General features: G+C 41.1%; 1 protein-coding gene across 1 annotated transcript in view; it reads left to right on the forward strand.

Annotated features, from left to right (window-relative positions):
• The first annotated feature begins 5,053 nt into the window (after window positions 1-5,053).
• grm5b (glutamate receptor, metabotropic 5b) overlaps window positions 5,054-12,714 on the forward strand; it is a 92,280-nt gene continuing 84,619 nt past the window's right edge. Inside the window, exon 1 of the mRNA XM_085429871.1 lies at window positions 5,054-5,114. The gene's annotated coding sequence lies outside the window, so the exon portion shown is untranslated. The remainder of the gene's footprint in view (window positions 5,115-12,714) is intronic.

Below are 12,714 nucleotides of genomic sequence, written 5' to 3' on the forward strand. Positions count from 1 at the left end.
GCTGTTTAACAGCAATCATGTTGAAAACTCAACCTTTGAGTCCAAAAGAGGAAAAAGTACAGTAAAATTGTTACGGTTGCTTTGCTTTTCAAGTCTTTAATTACAAATGAAATGGAAGAGTGAATAGATATGAAGTTGTAGTCATACTTTCCACCAAATGATTAAGATGCTTTGTGTAATAAATACAGTGTATTAATTGTTAATATATTGACAGTGTATTAATAGTATGTAGAAGACGTTTATAGCTGATAAAATACACTTAAAGGCTAATTGCATAAGAAGTGAAATGTAATAATGGGTCTTTGTCAGTATAGCCTCATGGTACACACCACATGGTACATCGTGACGATCAGCTGTACGTGGAAACTTCCAGGAGGAGAAAGAGAGAGATTTTTTCTCCACAGGTTCCATTCAGACTGGTACAGTACTCAGGGCAGAAAGTCATCTGCGCAAGCTTTAGGATCACAAGCCGGTCACATGCTACCGTAGCCAGGCACGGGATGCAGCTTATCTCGGCGCAGGAGCGCAGTGGAGCGCACAGGAATGACCATCACACGATAAACCTGCCCGCAGGGCTCCTCTGAGAGAGACAAGGGCACACACAGAGTGTTTGAAAAAGTACTTTTATTTGAACTTACCAAGAATTTAACCTGAAATTACAACAGTAGGCTTCAGTAACTCCTGAATAACTCGGAAACCACGTGACGTCGAGTAATGGTTTCGGATTGAGACATTCCCATAAAACTTTTTTTTCCTGTTTCATCCAGACACAAGAGGGCAGCATGAGCCATTTGAAGATAGACCACCAGGGAAGTTGCCTGTCACAGCACGATTACTGCACGCAGTCAGAGTCCTCCTCATCATGCGTAATGAGATAACAGAGGAGGTAGATGACGGCTGATTTGTCTAGCTGGAGGGGATTCTTACGGTTGTTTTACGTTTGACATCTCACAAAACTCCCGCAGGCTTTTAAAAGCCAACCTGTACAAAACTGACCTCCACAGATCAACGAGGAAGTTGTCTTTGTTTTTCTTTTAATGCATCTAATGTGCACTTGAAAATCTGTAAAAAGAAGAAAAGAAAATCACAAGAAGAATTTCAGCTCAGTCTTGAAAACAGACCTAACTGCACCTGTCGCATCTCATCTGTGTGTGTGCGTATGCTTGTGCAGAAGAGATACTCAAAAGCTATTATTTTCATAAACTATGAGCTGAAGCTTCTAATCTTTATCCAGAAACAGTTTCTATAAATGAAACCTCAAGTTGTGGAGAACCCCCCCTTTTACTTGTCTTCCTTTTTAAAATGTGATATACTTTCCTTGCGATTTTACAAAGTTTTATTTTATTTCTGCAGGGCAAAGCTAACGCAGAGCTGCAGTCTCCCCAATCTCTGTGCCATCCCTGTTATCACAGCATCCTGGTAGTCAGAGACACTGTGACAGCTTGTCAACCTGTGCTGACAGTTTACATCGACACTGAGGCTGCTTTTCAGAATGTACGCACCCAGTATCTGGAACAGCCTGCCTGCAGAATTGAGAGCAACCTCCCTGAAACCCTTTAAAATTTAAATTTACATTTCCCTGGATATATTATAAAAAATATACACACCATTTTGATTTATTGCATTGCCAAACCCACAGTGACTGCAGTGAGTTTTTTCTAAATAGATCTGCCAAAGATGTGAGAATTTTTCTTTCTTACTGGTTTTTCACTTGTTTCAAGTTTTTTGCAGAACTTCTCCACGATGTGTAAAGTACGTGGACAGGTCTGTCTTTTGTGCTTTATGTGCTTGATGACAAATCTGCAGTCTACTTAAGTCATATTAAAACCCACTCTCCACTTGTTCAATGAAACAGCAGCCACATTACATGTTTCATAACTGACGTCCTCATTTCTCTTTTGGCATTGTGCGATTTGTAGGTTTTTTCCCCCCCCTATTTGTCCTACTTAGAGTGGGAATATCACAGAGAAGTGACAACCCTGTAAATCAGCTATGTGTCTATGGCAACCACGGGTATCCACTGTTATTTTGAAATGCCATTGAATAATTGATTTTCCGACTGTGACTGTGAGTCTGTTGTGCTTGTGATTTGCGGAGGAGTGTCGTTAAAAAGACTTTTACCCTATAGATGTTATATGTGTCTGATGCACAGTATTACACACTGATTACACAAACACACATACAGAGTGCAGGTGTGTTTTGCAGGGTGAATTTTTCTTGGGATGATTAATTTGTCACTCCAGTTATATTTTCTGTCCGCTCTGTGCAACCACAAACTCTGTTGAACAGTATCAGGGTCAGAAAAATGCTCCAGATGATTCAGTGGATGATTTTTCTCCATCATATCATTCAGTCCAGTTCTCCATCATTTGACACAGTTCATCCTAACACATGTCATTGATTTGTCTCAGCTTCATCAATATTAATTCACTTATTGATCCAATCTTGCATCAACAGGTTTTAAGTGTCTCTGCGAGTGATTAACGACTTTAATCTCTCTCCATGTGTGCGTGCATGTGTGAAGGAAAGATTAGTTGGCATCAAATGAGACAAGCTGAACTGATCAATTAGATGCTTGTTGATTTTCTGTTTTACTATAAAAGTGAAGGGTTGCTATGGAAATGGCATCTAAGATCTGCCATCCATACAATTAAGCGTGAGATCCAATGTTCATTTATCTTGAACAGGTCTGTTAACCTATTGAGGTGACCCTAACATTAACCTTATGAAATCAGAATATCGACACATCTGGTATGTGTGTGCCCAGAGTTCATTAAATTTAACATTTTACATCAAAATTGGAAATTTTGAATCCAATATCTTGTATCTTGGGACATTTTTTTGAGTGTGCTTGACTTTAATTGAGTGCTACCTGAGGCATTGGATATTTTTGTTTTTGTCCCATTGTGCACAGAGATTTCTCCAAATTCTCTGAAATTATTTAAAATATTACGTATTGTCGATGATTTGACGAATAAAGTATTTGCATTCTGAAACGGTTCCACAATTTGCAATCATTTTTTGAGGGGTTTTTTTTTAGAGATTGGTGAACTGTTGTCCATATTTACTTCTGAGAAACTCTCTAAGATGCTCTCTCTATACACAGTCATGTTACTGACCTGTTGCTAATTAACCTAACTAGTTGCAAAACCTTTCCCCAACTGTTTCTTTTGTTGCCCCAATCCTAACTTTTTTGAGACATCTTGCTTCCATCAATTTCAAAATGAGCTCATATTTTTCCTTAAATTATACATTTTCTCAGTTTATAAATTTGCCTGTTGTTGATAAAATAAGGGTTTATGATATTTGCAAACCATTCTATTCTGATTTTATGTACATTTTTACACAGCATCCCAATGTTTTCACAACTGGAGCTGTGCATACAGTTATTGCAATCTGTCTCCCATAGTCCTTTTGCACTTAGTCAATTTCTTAATTCTGTATTCAGTGATTGGTAACCAAGTGGTGTTTATCAGACTGGTATCAATGCAGTCATTAGTAACTAGAAAATGTATGACACATCTGGTATAAATAAAAAAAGGAGCAAATGTTGAACCTCAATTGCAAATTGTTATCATTAAAGAAGTTTACTAAGTGGTAATTGTATACAGCAAAACCTAATAGACACCTGCTTGGCTAATTGAATTACAGCCTGGCATCCACATTTAAGAACCCAATACAAGACTAAAAAAAAGAAGAAAGAAATGCGACATCATCCATTTTTATTTTCAGTGACAGATTTGATTTTCTTGGACATGCATAGATATTCTGCCAGAAACCGTTTAACTAGGTGCAGCAGAACCTTCCCCAAACTGCAACCTCTCACCCAGTTCACTGGTCCTCAGCTGCCCATCATCATTCTGGTCTGCACCTGCATCTATAAACATTATTTACACATTTGGGGTTTTGGTCCTTGTGCACTTATAAATGCCATCTGTCTATGCCAAATATGGCCTCACATCAGAACACTCCTACCTTTGTGGTTTGTTCTTGAACATTAGCCATAAAGGTTGAATTCATGCTGAGTCCTTTTCCCCATTCAGAAGCCTGCACTTACTCATCTGTTTTTAATACAAGCTTGCACAGAAAATTGTGTTTTGTGTCATTTTTATAAGAGAGGGCAAACACCACATCTGCTGCGCTGCTCTTCCTGTACCTGCTACTGCTGCAACTGTGAAGTCTCACAGACTTGTTTCTCACATATTCAGGCAATTTCTTATCATTTGTAAGCCATGCTGCATCTGTTGCATTGCTCACAGGTACCTCCACTTTTAAAGGTAGCCTACTTCACTTGATTCATTAGATTAAGCACACATTTTACCAACTTGAAAATAGAAACATTGTAGTAGATAAAGACACCATGCAGTTTTTAAACATATCTACAGTGCTGCACAGCCTTGTAGAAGCTTTGAATAAACAATATATTCACTAGTGTCAATGGAAGTTTGCATTCGAATCTTGAGGCAGTTGTCACTTATGGGGAGTTTTACCCATTTTCTGACCCTTGGAAGACTACACATAGATAATGTGAGAGTCTGTTCATGCGTGCATGTGAACTCTTATGTTTTCCTGTCAGCCCATGTGCTCATGTCAAAGCAAGCTTAGAAGGGTGAGGAGGAAGTGAGAGATAAAAGTCAGTAAGGCTATCACTGCAACATCTAAAGCCTGTCCAGCCTGCATGTGTGTGTGCATGCTTGCGTGTATGTGTATGTGCTTTTAATGGTCTACTAATCCCAAAAGCATTTGGCTGGCAAACTAATCCAATGCTTGTCTAGCCAAGCTCTAAAACCCACTTCTATCCCACACTGCCATCTCCCTGCCTCTCCCCTCGATCCCTGCTTCTCTCTATCAACATCTATCTCCAGATGGTATCTTGGAGGTAGGTGCGATAGAGAAAGCGGGAGAGACAGACAGACAGAGAAAGAGAGGGCGGATGACCTCAACGGAGCCTCCTCATTGGAGCGCGTGGCGCGCTAGAGAGAGAGAGAGAGGAGAGGGGGTTCATTTGTTGCCATAGTGAAAAAGTAGATTAACCACCGCGAGCACAGTGCCCTGACGGACTCGTGAGGGATGCTGTGTTTCTCTGGGAACATACACCTGTCCCGCAAGCAAAGGTAGGCTACAACTTCTCTTCTTCTCCTTTCGTGGACAGAGTCAGACATAGTGGCACGAGGACGGCGTGGATTACCTGATGAATTCTCGTTTTTCCTCCCTAAACCACATGACTTTTGGTCTCAAAGTGCGAGGAGACGCTTCCTCAAACGACCGGCTTTCACACTAATAGGCCCATTTATGAGAGGAAAGCCAACACGGAAAGAACAGCAAACCTGTCTTTTATGTGAGAAAGAAAGAGCCACATATCAGATGAATTTTTTTTATTGTTATTGTATTACCTATAAAGCACATGTTGATGAAATCATAAAATTGGGTTTTATTTTCTATAATTTATTGAATCGAGATATTTAAAAGGACTCGCAAACTTAATTTAAATTCAAAGATGCCATTACAAATGCAAAACTAGGTTTTCTTTCTAAGCTAAAGCTAAAATTAGTTAATGGCAGTATCTGTGTTAAAGCCTGTGCCCAGAGACATTTGCAGGAAAGCGCGATGTTTCTATTACATTTGCATTGATTTATTTCTAATTTTTAAATCTTTAATAATTTGATCTCCGTGGGTCTTTTAGGTGGACGCCAGCCAAAGCAGTAGGTTAATGGCTCTTTACTCATCTGACCGCTATGAAACTTCAAATGCTATCGATCTCATCCATAGTGCCGTCGTCTCAGCCCACAGTGTCACCTCTGAAGTCTGTTTGATCAGAGAGGAGACAGACTCTCATAGTCTAGCCCATCATCTTCCTACATTATGAGGCAGTGCAGCTCACGGGGCAAAGCAACCCAACCGGGGATTTTGTGTTGCCTACTTTTACTCTACAGTATCCGGATCCACTTTTTGGTTGTAGCTGGGCAATTAGAGATGCGTGGGAGTGAAGGAATTAAGAACGAAAATAGCGACACACGGAGAAAACACGTAGGCTACATGCGACATAGGAAGTTAGACAGTGGGCTTACAAAATCAGTAAGCTCCATCATCGCACTGATCAGTGTTGTACTCGTGGATTTCACTCGGTCACGTCCTCTCCATTGTGGGATGCGCGCTTTGGTGAGAGCAAAGTTGGACAGTGTAGTTTAAGTTTTAAAGAAAAAAGTGTGTGTGTGTGAAGGGGGGGGGGGGGGGGGGTTCAACTCTTCTTTGATCTGCTGAATTACACTCAAACCTGAGTTTTTTGAGTTTTCCTCTCTAGAGTGTTACAGTATCTCAGTAACTTTAGGCATTTTGTAACTGCTTATTTTGAAGGTGAGGCTGGACTGAACATCCACTGTCACCTGTAAAGGTTGTTGGTGGCTTGTGTGTGTGTTAGGGAAGGAAGAAGCTGGAATCAATCAGTTGCCACAGAAGAAATAAAACAAATTTTTTAATGCACTGTTTTATACTTTCATACTGAGCTCACTGAACGCTGCTGTAGTAACAAGAAACATTTGATTGATTTATTCTGGTTTAATTCTGGAATAGTGAGAAGAATGTTGAATGCTCACGACAGAAATAATCAGTGTCTGTCTTTGGACATTTCAACTTTAAAACTGAACTCTGAGGACCTCAAAGGTGCTCAAACAATACTTTGTTGGGTAATTTTGCTTATTATTCATAATATTACTTAGCGCTTCTAAACCAATAGATAAGAGAACACAGAAAGAATGTCTTTGGGAGTGTCCAATAGAGTTTACTGAATGCTTTAAAAATGAATCAAAACAACACAATGTATGGAGCAGGAGAATGCCCAATGGATGGATGTTAAAATGAAACATACCTGAACAAAACTGTCATTAGCAAAATTAGTTCAGATCTTTTGGGCGTCCATGATTTGGGCTTGTTCCAGTGTATCCCAAAGATCATGGACGGATCTGGGGAGTTTTCATTGTCCTGTTCCTGATTTTTCCCTAGCGGTTTTTGCAGTTTCTCCAAGCATATTATCCTGCTTGGGGAGACTGCTGCAACATAACCAATTCTGTTTCATTCCAGCTCAGAGGAGGCTTGTTTTTGGTGGAATATAGCATTCATGCCTTGCTATGGTTACACAGGGGCATTGCTTGTGTTTTAACAGAGCTTTGCTTGTTAATCTAGGAAATTTCCCACGTTACCAAAGTGTGCTACGCCCGTCAGGTACAGTACAAACCGTTCATATTTTCAATCATCCAGGGCTTGATTTGTTCCCATTCCAGCTGGAATAGCATGGACCAGGACCACTCTGCATCAAAGCTGGGCACATGCCAGATCCACTATGTTAAAGCAACAACAAGAAAATAGTGATCAGAGACAGTCTTAGCGGCAGTCTTACAACCATAACATAACATTTCAGGTTGTGAAAATGTTCTGTGCACATATGCACAAACCTCTTATTTGGAGGACACCCCCCCACCCCCACCACACACACACACACACACACACACACACACACACACACACACACACACACACACACACACACACACACACACACTTTGGCCACTGGTGGACTCCATAAAGCTAAAGGCATTCAAAAAATACTACCCTGTGATGTAAATGGATTAGCCTAACAGTTGTAGGGTATTGTCTTACATGAGAATGAAATAAAACTATAAAGCTCTGCAGATAAACCCCGACACTCGAAGGATTACTCTACCGTCTACAGTACAGCTGTACAGTATGTCTATTATTCACAGAAAGACTTTTGCGATTTGTCTTCATTTTCTCCACATCAGGTCAATGGGAGGAGAGGGCAGGATGATGTGGTAAGATGGATGAAGTGAAGAAAAAAACATGAGAAAAAGAAAGTGAATGACCCATGGGCACGCTGTCTCAATCATAAACAGCAAAGAGATGGGGGGGGGGGGGAAGTGGAGGGAAATGGGGAAGTGGGTGTTTAAGTGCAATTGGATATAGGGAAAACTGCAGAAAAATGGTGGCTACATTTGCAAAGATGGAGAGCAGGAGGGGGCAAAGAAAGTGGGGTCTGCGGAGGATGAGATACGGGGGAGAGAGGCTGAGAAGAGGGAGGAAAAGGGGGCGGGATGAAGAAGAGGTGTTTGGAGAGAGGCTCAGGTGTGCGTGACTGGAAAACGGAGGAAGCTCGGAAGCTGCACAGCGACCAGAGGCAGCTTGACATTGGACTCCACATTATTAGCCGCGTCTTTGCTCCACGGTAGGAACTTGCACACCGGTTATCAAACGGGACCGTGCCAGTGCTGTTGGAGGGGCTCCTATAGGTAAGGCTTGAGATCCAATTTTTGCATGCACATAGCCTGTATTCTGCTCAGACTCATATTGTCGCACTTTGTTATAACCCACTGTTCTTGCAGTATTCCTGAATGGACTTGCAATTACACGTGGCTTTCTTATCCTTGAATTACACGGGTTCGCTGTAACCTAGTTAAAGAAAGCAGCCAATTGCGCTGATGTATGGGAGAAACAAGCATGCCACTGAGACAGAGGACGGCCAGAGAGGCGGTTTTCACCGGCGCGTGTTGTAGCTGTGCTCATTTCAGACCGTGTCTCTTTCATGTTTCGCACCTTTCGATCTCGTTTTCGGATCTGTGCAGATGATGGACTCTCTCCCCCCCCCTCTTTCCCCCCTCTTCTTGCGGTTAACGGATGCAGCGCTGCGCCAGTCGATGTTGTTGTCTGTGGATTTGATTTCTCCTTGGAGAGACTCAGTTTGAGCAGACGCTGTACGTGCCTGTCAGCGATTAAGCACTTGCAAAGCGTCACATCATTCAATAAATTACTTTAAATTGATGGTACAGGAAGACCAACGAAACCACAAAGGATTAAAAAGGACATAAATAAATAAATAAATAAATGCACCTGGCTGAAAACTGCCGATAGTCTTACTACTAATGGAGACTGCGAGTCCCAGATAAGTGCTGTAAGGTCACATCTTGTTTTGGGGGAGTTGTGCAGGCGCCTTGTCTCATGTGGCTGCAGCGGTTTAAGTCTTTACTGACTAAGCCTTGTTGGCGTGACGATGCATGTGTGATATTTGTATCCCATTCATACCGGGAGCTTTTTGGTCATTCGTCCTCAAAGGCAGGCCTGCACTATACCTATTAGCTATAAAATGCCCATATAAGCTATGTCACTGTGGTGCACTGGAGTTATAGAGGTTTAATGCTGTTTAGTGGTTCTTTTACTTAGTGGGTGTGTTTGTGTCTCCAAGCCTTGGCGCTTTTCTTCATCACTCATCTGTGGCACTGAGATGATTCTAGAGACAAGGCAGCAATTACAAAAATAAATCTTTAGTCTTCTTAAAACCTGCAGATGCACATTGTGTCAAAGGGTTTGTGCAGAAAAAACTAAAAAAAAGCAACAGCAACAATAATGAGCATCTCTTTAGCTGGGAATAGGAGGCTGCATGGAGAGAACCATTGTTCCAAGCCCAATCAGCAAAAGCCTTCCCTGCATAAGTGAATGTGCACACAACACAGAAAAGCAATATGACCCATTTCAGATACCAGCAAGTAATTTGAAAAAAACCCCATTATGCCAGATCATTTTGCCCGTCCGTTCCTGTTGACAGTTTATGTTTCATGTTATTATTTTATGTGGTATGTTGCAGTATAGTATTGCAGCTCCTGTTTCTCTCGGTCGTCTAAAAACACCTTGCGAGCATTGAAGTAATTCTTTATTAATATCAGGATTACGTCTGGTGAACATTTTGTTTTTCATACAAAATGATTCAAATCAAAGACTTCTGATAACATTTCAGACTTAAATGTCATGTTTACTCAAACCTTTTTATAAAGGCTGCAAACACCCCAAAAATATTCCCCTCAAAATGTTTTACAGGGGGATTTTTTGAGAGAACCTGTCAAATATTAGTTTTCTTTGACCACCAATGTACTCAGAGAAAAGGCAACAAAACATCTTTTGTGTAGATATCCATTTATCTTGACACATGTCACATGACACATGTCAAAACTTGTGTGCCGTTAAATGAGCGCGCTGGAGAAATAGGGTATGTGGGTAAACGCACATCCATTTGTATTTGGCACACTTCATTTGACATGATATGTGTCTCTCTGTGGGATCGTGTGTTGTTAATAACGGCGGTGAGCTTACTGATGTACATCTGTCTTAGGATGCTTTCTTCTTCTCCCCTCATTTAACCTGTCAGAATGTGCAGTCAGCGGAGAGCTTTTACAGTCAAACGCAAACTGCTCAGATGATGGAAAGCACAACTATAATCTGTTCTGAAAACTCCAGACATCACCCCCTCACCCCATCATTAAATGCAAACACAAACGTCTGTGCGTCATACAGGACAAGATAAAGAGGATAAATGCATTTGTCTACAAGCCATGCGTCTAAATTTAGTGTAATTCTTAACGCCCCTGTTTAATACGCAGTAAATTAAATGCTTTCTCAACACATAAAGCAGTATGCTAGGCGGGGAGGGGGAGGGAGAGTGTTTGTTACTGCCTGTGTTGTGTGTTTCTGTCTGTGTAAAAGTTGATTTGGATGGTTTTATAATGCCCGTGTGTATAGTTTGGATAGAGCTAGAGATATAAATGCCTAATGGCGTGAGCAAGATGTTTGTTTAGGGAATAAGGATTTGACTTTCTTTTCAGTTCAGCCAACAAGAGAATGATACGGGGGGAGGGACAGACAGACACAGTGTATCTGTCTGACTGAGTGTGCAATGCAGAAGCAGTGGATCGTTCAAGGGAGGGAGAGAAATGATGAAATGAACGTGGTGAAGCGGTTTGGGTGTGGGGGTAATGTGTGTCTGCTGTGCAGTGAAATTCTGGGGAGAGATTCTTCTATGAGGATTCTTCATCTTCATCTTTGTATTAACGTGTCAGTAGAAAGACAAAAGAGGAGGCCAAGAAAGAGACAGAGTTGCGTCACTGATGGAGAGGGAGCGCATGTGAGACAGAGCAGAGTTTTGTTTGATTTGTTCATTACTGGAGCAGCAGTTAGCCCTGTTGCCATCCTGACACTGTCACGTTAATTACGTACAGAGAGACTCTGTCCCCTGGTGCCTCTTTTTTTAATCGTTCATGCCTTCTTCTTCTATCCCCTACTCTGTCTCTGTCTTCCTCTACCTTCTTCAGCATACACTGTGTTTCTTCCTCCTCATTTCCTCTCCTTGCAGTGTTCCTCCATCTGCCTTTTTTGTTCGCTCGTTTTCTCTCTCTTCCCCCAAACAGCAGTCTGCTAACCGCCCGACATCCCTGCCATGACCTTGATCCTGTTTTGCATAAGCAGTGGATGCCATCCTCTGCTGAACTGTCCCAGCTCCCCTGCTGTTTACGGTCAATTAAATTTCTCAGTTGCAGTGAAGGAAAGTATTTGTGCAGCTTCGGGGTTAGGCAAATTACAAGTCTTACCCATTAATGCAGAGGGATGGCTACTTGAAAGTTTACCCAAAGGATGAAACTGATGCCCCCGCACTTGGCTGACTGTTAAACACAGGGCGCTTGGTGTACATCGCTTAGCTAGATATGTCCCATATGCTGTTTTGAATCATCCACTTAGTAGCTGACTTGCCCACGTCTTGCAAATAGGAATTCTTTACTGTTGCCTAAACTCTGCACTTCATTAAAGGAATCCTTTCTATAATTTATAATAACAAGACACATGGAGTACTCAGCGTTCTTTGCCAGAACAAAAGGAATACAAAATACCCCTGAAAGCACTGCTTTTTTGCCAGAAGGATGTATAGCAGTCTTGGTACAGTTCGAAAACAATTTAAATTGTAATGATAAAAACACAACGGGGGCTTAGTTTAGAGAGAACACCCAAAATTCACAATTAGAGTAATACCATTAAAGCAGCAAGAGAATTAGCTATAACATGCCCTCAAATTTGATTTGGAGAGAGTCGGGGGGCAGACACTTGAGAATTGACTTGTGGTATGCCATGTTAATGGTTTTACTTGGTACTCATCATTGGTTTCAAACAGTGCTGCTAATCTTCAAGGACCAAAAACATAAAAAGGAATTAAAGAGAAAAAAGGGACCTCTAATGGGTTTATGTACACTTGTTGGCATTGTGGTTGTTGTGCACTGTGTAAAACACCTCACAGCAGCTGTGAGGTGTGACACAGCTGCTGGCAAATGCAATGATCAATATTTTGATTTTATTTGCACAATTTGCATTTATATTAGCGACTAAATGATTAGACTGACAAAAAGTGAGGTAGAAAATACAACCTTAGGTGCTAATGTCCTGTTTTCTGGACTTTCCAAACAGTAGCTGAAAAAAAGCAGCAGCATCACTTAATATGATTCAAAAAATGCACTATTCAATCTGAGTTCTAGGGCGCCGAGCCAGTACTTGCATGTTCAGTGCTGTGAAAATTTGACCCCTTCCTGATTTCTCACGTTTTTGCTTATCTCACTTATATATTTCAGATCATCAACCTAATTTTTTATTAGACAAAGATAACCAGAGTAAATACAAAATACAGTAAATCATGATTCACCTGGCTCTGTGTAAAAAATAAAGTAATTGTCTCCCTATGTTAAATCGTAATTACATACCTTGAAAAGTTTAAATTCACAAGCCACACCAAGGCTTTTCCAGGCATCTGTTGGTCTGGAAAGGGTTACAAAGCCATTTCTAAGGCTGAATACTAACTTAAAATAACCATAGTGGGAGCTGTTATCCAAAATTGGA

This window comes from Copadichromis virginalis, linkage group LG14, assembly GCF_057382275.1.
Source record: "Copadichromis virginalis isolate Kocher_CV1m ecotype Utaka linkage group LG14, C_Virginalis_male_GT1.1, whole genome shotgun sequence".
NCBI classification, from domain to species: domain Eukaryota; kingdom Metazoa; phylum Chordata; class Actinopteri; order Cichliformes; family Cichlidae; genus Copadichromis; species Copadichromis virginalis.